General features: G+C 53.9%; 1 long non-coding RNA gene across 2 annotated transcripts; it reads left to right on the top strand.

The window, feature by feature from the left end:
• The first annotated feature begins 5691 nt into the window (after positions 1 to 5691).
• On the top strand, positions 5692 to 10458 carry LOC112674084 (uncharacterized). Of its 2 annotated transcripts, XR_007405640.1 has the most exons (6): positions 5692 to 6494; positions 6876 to 7774; positions 8232 to 8325; positions 8707 to 8824; positions 9374 to 9604; positions 10118 to 10458. It is a non-coding gene; the product is annotated as an uncharacterized LOC112674084 (long non-coding RNA). The 2 variants fall into 2 exon arrangements; XR_003145202.3 differs by having other exon boundaries at positions 5692 to 7774.
• The last annotated feature ends 1176 nt before the right edge of the window (positions 10459 to 11634 follow it).

Here is an 11634-nt window from a genome sequence, read left to right as displayed (position 1 = left end):
CAGCCCCAGACCTGTCCCTCAGGAGTAAGGCCAACCACCACTGGTCAGGCTCCCCAAGCTGGTTTCCAAGGCTGAGGGAGCAGGGCCCTGGCAGGGAGAAGCCTGCACAACTGGCCCCTGGGGACCAAAGTGCTGCACCCGCTCACGGGGGCCTGGTTTCACAGGGGTCCCCAAACTCCCTCGCTCTCTGATGGAGACAGAAGGTAGCCGTCACCCCACATTCGGTGACCACGTTCACAGTTACAAATTCCCAGGTGGGCTGGAGCATTCAGAAATAAATCCAGAGCTTGTGGAACGTCTTCCGCACCAACCACCTGATTCCTTCGAGGTTCCCTGGCCATGTGGTGTGTCCCCCCCACGCTCCCTTCCTGGGATGAACACCCCCCTGTCCTCTCCCGCATCTGCTTCCCCTTCTGGTGTCAACAGAACCTGCCTGTCATTTGAGAACTCACCTTCCTACCTCAATCCATGTGTTGGGGGTGAGCTGACCCCAAACTCCAGGCCCTGCGGGGGAAGGGGCCACACAAGACACCACTGCCCAGCAGTCGGCTCAGTGACAGGAGGGACCTACGCTGCTTCATCAGTGACTCTGGGGCTCTTGTGCCATCGCGCTCCCGTCCCTGGACTTGGACCTGCTCGAGTGCGTGGCTGGAGCTGGAACCGTGGGTGGTTGGAGCTGCGCACAGAGCACCTGCAGGTGCCCGGCCCTGACTGCAGCCTGAAGGGGACCCAGCGCCACGGGGACACGGGAGACAGCTGAGCCCAGGGCGTGGCATCCGAGCACCCAGACCCAGCTCTGCCTGAAGACCAAGCACCAGTGCGTGAGCCCATCGATGACCTCGGCCTGAGCCGCCTGAGTCGGGTCTCAGGTCCCGTCACCAGGACAATCCAGCAGAGGGTTCGGTTGGGGGCAGCAACTTCCCTGGCCCCTTGGAACCTTCCAGCCTGCCCAGAAACGCAGGGAACGTTTACACCTGCTGAGTTATTTCTCACAATCCTCCTGTGTGGCCTCACCCGCTGCCGTGCAGGGTCATTTTCTTTGGCTGAATCCACTGAGCTGTCAGGGAACCGTAACCGGGGTTGGTTTTGCTCACTTTCTGCCAGGAGGACACAGTTTGGTCTGTTTGAGAACCCAAATGACATAATTATGCCTCGCACATGCAGAGATGGAAAGTTCTTGCTGCAGAGCAGATCACTGGCACCTTCATTTCTGAGGGTTTCAAGGCAAACAGCTGCCTGGCTCTCCTTGCTGAGGTCAGACTGTTGTCACAGCTGCTCCCCGGGTCCCCTTCCTGCCTCCCAGCGTCCAGGTCCCCACGAGCTTTGTCCTGGGAATTATAGGGGCAGTGACAGCCACACAGCTCTGTCCCTGGAGCTCCCAGGAGCCGGGGTCTTGGGACCTCTGCTGAGCAGGGGCCCCTGCCTCCTGGATGGAACAAAGTACCTCGAGGGCCCAGGGACAGTGTGTGCACAGAGGCTCCGAGGGGAAGGACGCCAGTGCCTCCAGAGCTGGACACTAGAGCAACCCCACACCGGGCAGCCTTGGGGCCAGGGCCAGCCAGGGCCTTCCTGACAGCCTCTCTGATCCATCCTCGGAATAAGCTCCGCAGGCGGCCTGGGCCACTGTTGCATTTCACGTCCCCTCTGCCTTCCAGGGACCCCGGCGCACCTCCAGGCCCGGGGTTGGGGCCATGTCCCAGAGCTTGGGGGTGCCCCGGCCCCAGGTCCTCCCGCCTTTCAGGAGGTGGTCCCTGGAGCATCTCACTCCTCACCCGTTTGAGGGTCTGACATCACCCCCGGCCTGTGATATTGGGTTGCCCGGAGATGATATGTTTCCCTAAACCAAACCCCGGCCTCACCCTATAGGCACTGAGTCCCCACAAGGTCACCCAACACTGCTTTGCTGGTGGCATTTGCTGTTTTCTGAAATTGTCTTGTTTGCTGATTTATTCGCCTCCTTCTCTCTTGTTTGCCTCCCTGGACGAGACCATGAGCTCCCCGAGGTCGGGGGCTGCGTCTGCCTCATTCTCCTTTGTTTCCCTGAGGCCAGGACAGTCAATGGTCAGGGCCTGGAAGGAGCTCGATAGACGTGAAATGAAGGAGGAGAGTGAATGAAGGATCAAGTGCATGAGGGAGGGGGGACCTTTGGGCAAAGCTCCCTATGTGTCATTTCCTCCTTGCCTGGCGCCTCTGTCCCACCTGATGACTTGCTGGATTCAGGACCTTGTCTGTGCGGCCAGTGTCGTCCCAGGAAACCATCTACGATGATGGAGATGCTCTGCATCTGCACGGTCCAGGGTGGTAACCATCCACGACGGATCATGACAGGGCCCGGGACATGTGGCTGGTGTGACTTCAGAGCACAGCCAGGGAAGGGACAGGGGACCCCTGGGCCTCTTTTGGGTCTCTCGGGTCATGGGCTGCAGCCTGGTCACTCCTGTGGAGCAGGACAGTGGGTGGTTGGAGGACAGGCTCCCGTCCTGGGGCTGTCACCCTGGGGCGGGCGGCAGGGGAGGTCGCGTGGGAGGAGAGAGAAGCACCTCCACTCCTGACGACAGAGGAAGTGCAGAGACCAAACGCATGACCCGGTACAGTGCCCTGCCCACCCTCCCCACACCACCTTCCTCCACCCCTACAGAAATCCCAGGGTCGCCTGTCCACTCACCCCCTCTCTTCACCCAATGTGTCCTGGCACATTCCAGTACATCATCCCTTCCTCTGGTTCTCTCTTCCTACCCCTTAATATGAGTCAGATAGGACTAAAGAAATAATACTAATTTAGAATAACTGTCTATGTAGGTGAAGAGTATGAGCCTGGTAGGCAGGACACAGTGCTGTGTGTGTGTGTGTGTGTGTGTGTGTGTGTACAGGTAAGCAGGAGGAGCCTGAGTTAGGTCAGTCTGCTGGATTATTTTTTTTCTTGCTTATCTTGCATGAGATGATAGTAGAAATGTCTTCAGCAATTACAGTGTGGTCATGCGTGGAGATTTCACTTGTGGCTTAAAGAAAGAGCATGTATTTCTATCTTCCTGCTCCTGAATTCTCTCCTAGAGCCTGAAGAATGAAGGCAGCTGGCGGTGGGACATGGTCAACAATGTGAACGATGCTGGGAAACATGGTTTATGCTAAAGTCTCATGGGAGAGACAGGGTGTCCCCTAACAAGGACACAGGCCTGGGGTGACCCCTGTCTTGGAGTCTGGGGTATGAGCACCTGTGGTGAGGAATCTCTCTTTATGAGTTAAGATATGGCTCCAGCCACAGTTTCCTTCTCCCTCTGGAATCATCAGAGAGTGGGCAGCACAGGTTGGCTTGGCAGCTCAAGGTCCAGGCTCCTTCTGTCTTGTCCACTCACCATCCCTATGGGCTTGCTCCTTTCTCTGTGGTCCATCATGCCTCAGCACCACCCTTGGACCCAGCTATGAGGACACAGGCAAAAAGGAGGAGGAGAAGAGAGGCTCTCACCTGTAAGGGCTCCATCTGGAAGCTGTATGTATCCCTGTTCTTTAGATCCCACTGGAAAGAACTTAGCCACAAGGTCACACTTAGCTGCAAGGGGGGCTGGGAAATGTAGGCTTTATTCTGGGTGGCACTATGTCCACGTTCAAATATCAGTCTATTAATCCCCAGGAAGGGGGGATGGATAGTAGGCAACAGCCAGCAGTCTTTGGAACAGAAGCTTCTGGTTGGTTGAAGTACCTCCTATAGAAACCTGGCTCGCCAGAATCAGGGGAAATAAAGCAAATTGGCCCTGTGGAGGAGCAATCCTTTCCATCAGAGCTCCAACTGGGCTCTATTCTCACGCAGAATGTCAATCTGCAACATTGCGTGTCATGTTGAATATGTGGTGAAATCTTTTTTGAACACACCCTTATTTGTTGCAAAATCAAAAGATTTCCCTTGGAGAAACGACGTGGCTCCCAACAACTACTGTTAAAGGGAACTCATGGCGTCCCCGAGACATTGAGGCCTCTGTGGGTGAACACAAAATAAAGTGCATTCCCTTCTGCCTGGGTTTTCCCAGGGCTCTGCCCACAGTCCTTGGAGTCGGGGAGGGGGAGTAGGCTTTGTAGAGAAAGCAGAGAGATTGCACACGGTGAGGACTAGGCCTCTGGAGCCCGCTGCCCAGCTTCAGACCCAGCCCTCTCCCTGCCTGCTGGGTCCCCTCAGGCTGGTTAGTTTGCCTGTGCCTCAGTTCTCTTTTCTGTAGAACGGCGTTGATGATGATGATGATGATGATGATGATGATGATGATGACAGCAAGACTTGTCGGACGGGTGGTTGTGAGGATCAAGTGAACACATGCTTGGCACTGGTAAGCATCAGCTGTTACTATTGGTGGAGTCCACGTGGTAATTAGATCATGTTTAGTGAGTGCACACACACACACACACGCATGCACACCCCCCGGGACTTCAGTGGAGCACCCTCCTGTGCTCCTCCTTGGTCCAAGCCTTGACCTCTGCCCAGGTGTGCAGCCACTGTGACAGGGCCACTCCCATCCCCTCGGCTCTCAGGTCAGCAGGTCTCCTGTCTCTGCACCTCCCAACAGTCGTACAAGACAAGTGTTGTGGCATCAGCCCACTTCTCAGAGGAGGAAGACTGTACCCAGACGGGAGGTGTCCCTGCCCCACAGGGGGGCCAGTAAACAGCCTGTGGGACCCGAGCCCAGGACTCCAGACGCCACGCTCAGCCGCTGAGCCGTCCCCCAGTCACTACCGGCCAGTGCTTCTGGGCGAGGTGCTGCAGCAGGTGCAGGGCACATGGGGCTTAGCAGGACAGGTGGGTTCCTGAGGCCTTGGAGCTCACACTCAAGAGGGAAGGCGAGGGAGATGACGCCAAGGAAACATGCCCTCGGGGTCACTTCCGATGGTGGTGAGTGGTACCCAGAAGGGAAAACAGAGGCCTGCTGGGAGGGGCCTGGGGGGGGTGACTGTAGACAGGGGAGTCGGGGGCCCCCTGTGGACGTGACACCTGACAGAGCCCTGGAAGGTGAGAAGGGGCAGCTGTGTAAGGAGCTGGGGACAGCCCGGAGGAGGGCCTGGGTCGGGACGAAGGTGACGCGTCTATGGCACAGAAGGCAGGTGGGTGAGTCCAGGGGAAGGGGGCTGAGGGAGGGGGTGGACAGGCCTCCACGTGCCCCCGGGGCCTGTGAAGCTGGGAACATCTCGAGTCCTCAGGCATGTTCTGGGGCAGAGAGAGCTCCGGCCGGGGCAGGAAGGGCCTGCGGGGCGGGTGGGGAGGGCGCTGGGGCGTGGGAGGTGAGCCCTGCTGTCCCTTCCTTCTGCCCTCATCGGGCCTCTGCCATCTGGTCGGGGCACCTCCGAATGAGGAGCAGGAAGCGGGATTGTCACGAGGAACACCTGCTTCCAAACGTCCAGACCCGGGCAGCATCCCGTGCCGGGCTTCCCTGCGCCGCGGGGGTGACGCCGACCGGGCTTCCCTCCCTGCGGTTCCTTCTGGCTCTGCCCACGCGACGTCCACCCGCGAGCCTCCCCCTCTGTCTGTTGGGTTCTTACGCTCTCCAAGCAGAATGTAAAGACAGAACATATGCAGAACGCAGAATTAGAACACTCGGATTTGTTTGACTTCATCCCTACAATTTCCCAAGTGCTCTTGCAATTAAAGAGCACTATTGTATAATAAGACATGCTTCGGGGGAAGGGATCTAAGTACTACTAACGGGAACAGGAGGCAGATTGAACCCAGCTCTTCACGTGTGTCTGTGTGTGAGCACGAGTGTCGTGTCGTGTCTCCGTATACGCATCAACCACGTCTTTTACGTTTTGCAGTTCTGCAGCTTTGGCATCCTGACCTTTCTGCCCTACAGGGACTACTCCTCCCAGAGGTAGCCAATTGTGATAGATAGCAACAACTCACCCTGGTGTGCTCCCCTCAAACACTAACCAATCCAGAGGCCACTCCTCCCAGCCACTTCCTTTTTTCAGGCTCTCACACTCCTGGCCAGTAGCCACCTGCCTTCATTACTCCAGTACCAGGTACTGACAGCTCGGGACAAATCCCGTGCCCAGAGCCCGCTGGAATCACTCCAACTAGCCCATCCTAAGCCTTCTTGCCCTGCCTCACCGGCTTCCCCCAGGCCATAAACTTTGCAAGAGCAAAGCCTCTTGCTCACAGACTCCCCACCTCTCCCTCTGCCTCCTGGAAGGCCCCGGTGCTTCTTCGGTGGCCCTGTGCTGCATGCCATGCCAAACTCCCTTCGAGACTGTCATTTCTATGTCCTCATGTCTCACCATACAGGTAGAAGACAGATCCTGACTACCTGATTAAAACAGTACATCTCTGCATGTCCCATTTCGTGGGCGTGCACAGTAACAGGGACACACAGATCCAAGGGCCCCTCCTGCGCTTAGACAACGTGGAGGTTTGCATCACAAAAGCACCAGTGATGTCAGAGGCGCCATGAATCCTAATGAGGGCCCTGGGCCTGGTATCCAGGAGACCTCAACTTGCAACCCAGTCACTGTCCCCCACTGTGAGAACCGGTGGCCCTATTGGAGCCCCTCGCTGAAGGGAACAACATTACATCCAGCCTGACCCGTATTGTGCCACAGCTAATGACCCAGTGAACCTCTGGAGAGTTTGCTGTTTCTTGGCGTCCTGGGAACCGCTGCTGTTTACTCCACTCGGGACAAACCTTTATTAACGTGCAATAATGTGCCTGGGTGTTTGCAGCTCTGGGCCAAGGGTTTCCGTAGACAGGGGCTGGTGGGCCAGGACCCTGCTGGAGCTGCTGCATGCAAATGAGGCCCTTTCTTTACCCTCTCCTCGCCCTGATTTGCATGACTAAGCGTTTCTGCTTTTTTAAAAAAAAATGTGTTTGTTTGTTTCTTGATTATTGTTGTGTCTCCTACAGAGAAAAGCAATTACTTGCTCACTGGACAGAGACCTAAATCTGGCAAAAGCCCAGGTCTGCTCCGCTGGCAGAGGGGGGCCAGCCAGCCACACTCCGTTGGTAGGGACCATTCCAGGACACACAGCCCAGGCAAGTGGGATAAAAATCACTTGGGTCTTGAGCAGACTCCATTTTTTTTTTAAGATTATTTATTTATTTATATGAGAGAGAGAGAACATGGGCACAGAGAAAGAGGGAGACACAGACTCCCCACTGAGCAGAGAGCCCAGATATGGGGCTCCATCCCAGGACCCCTGGGATCATGACCTGAGCCCAAGGCAGATGCTTAACCCACTGAGCCACCCAGGCGCCCCTTCCGCAGACTCCCTAAGAGAAAGTGTAAATCGCAACAAAGTAAAATTCGATTAGACTGAAGGGCAGAAACGACTGTGTCCTTGGGAAATTTGGCTCAAGCCAACAGCCAGCTCAAAGGTGTCTCTAAATGAGGCTGTGGGTCCCCTGGGGAAAGAGAAGACATTGCTAATTCTGTTCAGACTTGTGTTTCTCAACTCTATCAGAGCCAATGCCTGGTTTTTAAAACAAATATTTTATTATTTCTTTTCAACTCAAATGAAATTCCTCATTAATATAACCTGCCTATATACATATTTTGTAATCAATGTCATAGTCTAAGCATAAGATAAAGGGGAAAGGAAAGGAATTTATAATAAAACATTTTCAACATGTAAATGCTCTGGCATGACTCAACTGGAAGATATAATCGTCATCAGATGCTTGAACTTGGATATAGAATCCCAGGGAATGAAGCTACAGATGCAGAGCAGCGACCGCTGTGCTGTCTGGGGGCAACCCAGACGCCACAAGACGCTTTGCCATTGGTAATGCAAGTCTTCAACATGGTGAGCAGATCTCGGTAAAGTCTCAAATAAATCAAGGTCCGATCTTCCCTTAGCTTATACCATAGTTTCATTCCTGAAAACTTGGTATATTTTAAAACAGCAGAAAAAAAATACTTTTGTGTCTATGTGAAACCTAGAATTCGGTTCTGGGCTCAGGTCATCTCAAAGAGCATTCTAATCTCCATGGACATCCAGAAGGGCATTCAAAATTAGTGCCAAGGCCTGAAGAATGTGTCAGAACAGTGGGCTGCTGGGAACAGTCCCAGAATCAGTCCTGATGGCAGGTGTCAAATCCTATTTGCAGACAGGAAGTGAATCCAGAGAGAGAAAGCAGCTCGCCCAAGTTCCCAAGACCAGAGAGGCGCCAGATTGGGGTTTACACAGAATGCTGTTGGAATAGAGGTTCTATATCCAACTCCAACGTGACTTCCTGTCCCCTTTGGCCACCTCTTGGCAGATGCTGCATCAGCCCAGTGACCCTGCAGTCCCCACACAAGATGGACATTCCCGTGAACCTAAAGAGGAAGACCTCCTGGACCACCCGTCTATTAGTAGGATGTTGGGAGGGGCGGTGGTGTGGTTGGTGCCCTGCTTGGATCCCCTTTCCTGACCTTGTACAGTAGCTGCTTTGAGTCATAGCTGATCAAGGCCCACAGGTGCCCCCTCCCCAGAGTGAGAACAGCCCTGAGGCCACATGGGAGCTTCCTTGCGCAGGAGGCTATGATCCCCATGCACACCCTAAAGCAGCCGATCACTGATGACAGAGTGACATGGAGACACAAATGCCAGCCCCCTTGCCTCAAGTTGGGACTAACTCTGAGATACAACTCGTGCTCCAGGACTCTCCACAGGCTCAGGCTGAAGATCCTCTCCTTCCTTCCTTAGCTTTTTTTTTTCCTGCCCTGTTTCTGCACCTCACTCCCTTCTCTTAGGAGCACCTCCTCAATAAATTGTGTGCGTAAGGATCTCCATCATAGGCTCTGCTTCGAAAACTGACCTAGTATAGAGTCAAGATCAAGAGATCAGTGAGGCAACTGTTGCAATAATCAGGTGAGAGGTGATGGTGGCTTGGACCAAGATGGGGGTGGGGACGGGGTGGGTGGTGGAGAGAAGAACTGGTGAATATTTTGGAAGCCTGGTGACTTCGCTAGGTGCTACTGCACTCCAGCAGTGAGCTAACTAACCCAGGAGCCAGCAAACTATCTCCTACAAAGAGATCTGAACCCCAGCCTTGGGAAGGGCTCCCCTTCTAAGTTTGTCCTTCCTGGAGGACTCTGACTCAGCCCTAGGAAACCAGCTAGTCTTTCCTTATATCCCATAGTGACTCTTTTTATCATAATTTAATCATTCTTTATATAACCTTTCCCCTGTTTAAATCACTGTACGGTTCTGCCTCTCGAAGGGGCCCAGGCTGCTGCAACCTGCATATACAGCACCCAGTGAAAAGCCAACAGGAAAAGGATAAACGGACTCTATAGAGGCTCAGCCCTAGCATTACAGAACAGTTTACAAGGGTGGGCTGGAGGCTGAGAAACCAGCTTAGCAAGCAGCACGCAGTCATTTCCGGCCTTAACATTCTATGACCCCCGATCCTTCTAGTCATCCTCAAAAGGGTATATTAAAAGAGCACTTACTTGGAAATCAGAGCATGGAGAATCCAGTCTCCTGTCGACTACTAACTCTCTGGTTAGCCCTTCCCGGGCCTCAGTGTGCTCATCTGTCAAAGGAAGCAGTCACACCAGATGGGATCCTTCTCATTGTGAAACTTCTGTGACTAAGTGAGAGAGACACCTGCAGCCGCATTTTTGAACTCAAAAGTGCCCCGTGATGGTAATGAATTCCCCTTCCCATGATTCCCAGAGACGGACACCTCCCTTTCTTATGCCCCCCACCCAGCTCATCAGCCCTTCCTGACAGCTCAACCCCCTAAGTAGATTCTGAACCCATGCACCCCCCTCCTCTGTACCCCTCCCCATCTTTACCCGGGACAGATGAACGGTATGGTTTATGCTGAGCACTGGCTTTCCTCCTGCCTGTGTGGATTCTGGGGGGAGGGTGCCTATGTGACCAGCCTCCCAATAAAGGGCCTGGATGCTGAGTCTCTACTGAGCTTCCCTGGTAGGCAACACTTCCCGACCCGTGTTGGGTCCCCCTGCTTCCTGCCACCCGCACAGGCTCACGCGCCATGTCTACACTGCAAGTCATGCCCCATCACTCCTTTGCATAACTCTCTCCAATGATTTCCCATCAAATGCGATCCAGATGCCTTACCATGGCCTTTGCGGCCCAGCATGACCTGGTCCCTTGGCGCTCCTGTAACATGCCACTTCCTTTCTTGCTCAGAGCCACTGTGCCGCTCACCACTTCTCCCACCCTGGACTTGTGTTCCTGAACATTCAGCCTGGCAGGCTGCTTCTCATCTGTAAGACTGACCCATCAGAGTGCTATGCCCTGACCGCCTTGGAGAAAGCAGCCTTTGACGGTCGCCACCTTCTCATCCTTTCTTTCACGACCTCAACGTATCTCATTTATTCATTTATTTATTATCTCTTGCTGCCTGCCCAGCCAGAACGGAAGCCCCAAGAGGACAGGGCGCTTGTCTGCCCTCTTCAGTACTTTATCCCTGGCAACGAGCACAGTGCTCGGTAGAGTCAGTACTTAATAAATATTTATGGATGACTAAATGAGAGGAAGTCGGTGGCATCGGTCATAGACAGCCTGTGGTGGTTTACACAGTTTCTGTTCCCAGGTGCCCGGTTAAGTCCAGAGCACACGCACCTTCCTCATCACCACTTGCCTCACTGGTACCTCGAGGCAGCTCCACATCCCTGCCCCATGTGTAAGTCACAGCGGTTAGCTGAAAACAACAGAACTCGCCCCCATAAATTTAAGCAGAAAAGGAATTTACAAAAACATACTGGGTAGCTACAAGGCTTCCCAGAAAGGAAATAGATAATCAAACTTAAAGGCCGCATAGCTAAGCATTTGGTCCAAAAATCATTCCCCGGAGCTCTGGGGGATGAAGATACCTCTGGGCATAGACCCTACCTCTGGGCATAGACCCTATGGCTCCCACTGCTCAAAGCACTGGTGTCAGCCCGTCCCACTCACTGGCCATCCCCAGAACCGATTTCAGGAGGTTCCTGTTTCTCAAAAGGACAAGACTCCCATTCAAAGTTTAGGTGTGTGGTTGCAGATGATGAGCGCAACCGGAGACAACTGGCCCAGCCCTAGCTGCAAGGGAGGCTGGCAGGCTGAGCAGCTGGACTTACACCAAGAGGCAGCAATTCATAAGGTGTCAAGTTTGCCGAGTACAGGAAAGGAGGTCAGGGTTTCCTTAGAGCTAAACGAAGTACAAATGCTCACTGGTCTCTCGGGGCGGGTGGCCACAGAGGAGCTCTTTTCCCCTGTAAGCCGCTGGCTCTTCCCACACCGGAAGGCTGCAATAAATCATCCTCCAGTTACGTGTCTCCTCAAGGATGGCACGCAGCACTGTAACCGCTTCCCTGGAGACCTGTCTCTTTAGCCACTTTCCTTCAAAGTAAGGAGGAGACGGTTGAATTGTTGTCCAAGTGGCTTGAATCATTCCTTATTCTCGCTCAGCACGAAGTCAACCTCAGGATCAATGCGATTGTTCCTGAAAGATTTTTATATGCTAAACATCAGATGCCGACACAGCCTGGCAGGTGACGGAGCCGGTCCACCCGGGATTTACACGTATGACATGGAGGGAAACAGGCAGAGAGAGGCCCCCCCAGTGTCTCCCTAAGCATTCTGTCCCTTCCTGCTCTCTTGCCTTAACAAATATTTATTGACTATCTGCCATATGTCAGGCAATGTGCTAGAAGCAGGACAGATGC

This window comes from Canis lupus, chromosome 24, assembly GCF_003254725.2.
Source record: "Canis lupus dingo isolate Sandy chromosome 24, ASM325472v2, whole genome shotgun sequence".
Taxonomy (NCBI): domain Eukaryota; kingdom Metazoa; phylum Chordata; class Mammalia; order Carnivora; family Canidae; genus Canis; species Canis lupus.
The sequence above is the reverse complement of the archived record's forward strand: the minus strand, read 5'-3'. Positions and strand labels throughout refer to the sequence as shown.